The 1,458-nt window shown below is 45.5% G+C and overlaps 1 long non-coding RNA gene across 1 annotated transcript; it reads right to left on the bottom strand.

The window, feature by feature from the left end:
- Nucleotides 1–558: 558 nt before the first annotated feature.
- LOC112486615 (uncharacterized) lies at nt 559–1,074 on the bottom strand. The gene is made up of 2 exons (XR_003049130.1): nt 954–1,074; nt 559–664 (listed from the first exon to the last, which is right to left on the bottom strand). It is a non-coding gene; the product is annotated as an uncharacterized LOC112486615 (long non-coding RNA).
- Nucleotides 1,075–1,458: the final 384 nt, after the last annotated feature.

Raw genomic sequence — 1,458 nt, 5'->3', positions numbered from 1 at the left:
CGCTGCTAACCATCGAGACGACTAACTAACCAGTTTTACTAAACCTCTTCTCAGATCACTTTTTTTTTTGTACTGCGACTTATATTCCAGGGCGACATAAACATCCTTAAATATTCTCCATATCATCGATGGCCACAAGAGGGCCCTGTCTACACAAGTGACAAGTAAAAGCTTCCTCTGCACCACCGAAACTCACGACTGAAACACGTCCATAAAACTTTCGTCCATAAAGAACTAAAGAACAAAAAGACAAAAGTCAAACCGTGGAACTTAAAGTTCCTCCAGAATCGGTACCAGGAACTGATGCTGCTGAGCTTAAACACAGTTATTAACTCACAATGTCTTAAAAACAGTTTTAACAACCGTCGATTCTTCATCTTCATTTCTTTGTACATGTGTTTTTTTTCCCCCAGACATAATTTTGTGCCATTTCTTGCCCAGAAAGAACAACATTAAAAACACGAGGAAACGAACTCTTCGCAACAGTTTCCAAGGAAACAAATCAGCAGAAAGACTTTCATCACTTTCTCATCACAGCTGCGTTTTTCAATTTTGCACTTTTTTTTTTATTTCTTCCTCATTTCCTCCGTTGTCACCGTGTCGGCACAAAGACAGAAACACTTTTAGCCCAGTGTCAGCAGTGTGGCAGAAAAAGGCCCTCAGTCTGATCAAAAAAAAAAAAAAAAAGACAATCTGACACGGCTGACATTTTCCATCTCAAACCTTCACTCCTACAGCCTTTGACTTTTCCCTCTCCGACTTGTCAATCTGCCTATGGCTCTGTCAGAGGAGGAGACAGGAGCAGGTACTTTTTTTTTTTTTACTCCCCATCTCATTACATTTGGCTCCACGTCACCCCCTACCTTTCTCTTCCTGGTGGGGGCGGTGTTTTTTTTTTTTTTTTTTTTTTTTACTCCCCATCTCATTACATTTGGCTCCACGTCACCCCCTACCTTTCTCTTCCTGGTGGTGAGAACCTGGAACGGCTGGATCTGCTTCTTCTCTCGGTCCCAGGCGACCGCTTCGGCGTCGAGGACGCAGGACACGACCGAGTCCGTCTTCACCTGTGGGACAAAGGACAGGGGTGAGAATCAGAGGAACGGAGAGAGAAAAAAAAAAAAAAAAAAAAAAATCACGGAAATGTCAGACCTCTGAGGTCATCACGGTCCACAGGTGGTGCTAAAATCAACGACCGTCTTCTGCTGAAGTCGGCTTCATTTTGGTCAAGTTGGTGTTCGACACCAACAATCTTAGTAATTCAAGGAGGCAGGAGGTGAGGGAAGAGTAGACGGGGGGTGAGAAGGAGGGGGGGGGTTGCTAGCTTCTCCGCTAACAGCTAGCCTCCCGTTCTTTATTCAACAGCACCATTACATTCAAATTCACGGGAGGAAGGAGCGCGGCAGAGGGGGGAGGCGAGGGGGGGAGAAGAGGGGGGAGGCGAGGGATGACCTGCTGTCA

This window comes from Cynoglossus semilaevis, unplaced genomic scaffold (assembly GCF_000523025.1).
Source record: "Cynoglossus semilaevis isolate Cse_v1.0 unplaced genomic scaffold, Cse_v1.0 scaffold1818, whole genome shotgun sequence".
Lineage (NCBI taxonomy): Eukaryota > Metazoa > Chordata > Actinopteri > Pleuronectiformes > Cynoglossidae > Cynoglossus > Cynoglossus semilaevis.
This window is presented reverse-complemented; position numbering and strand designations above follow the sequence as displayed.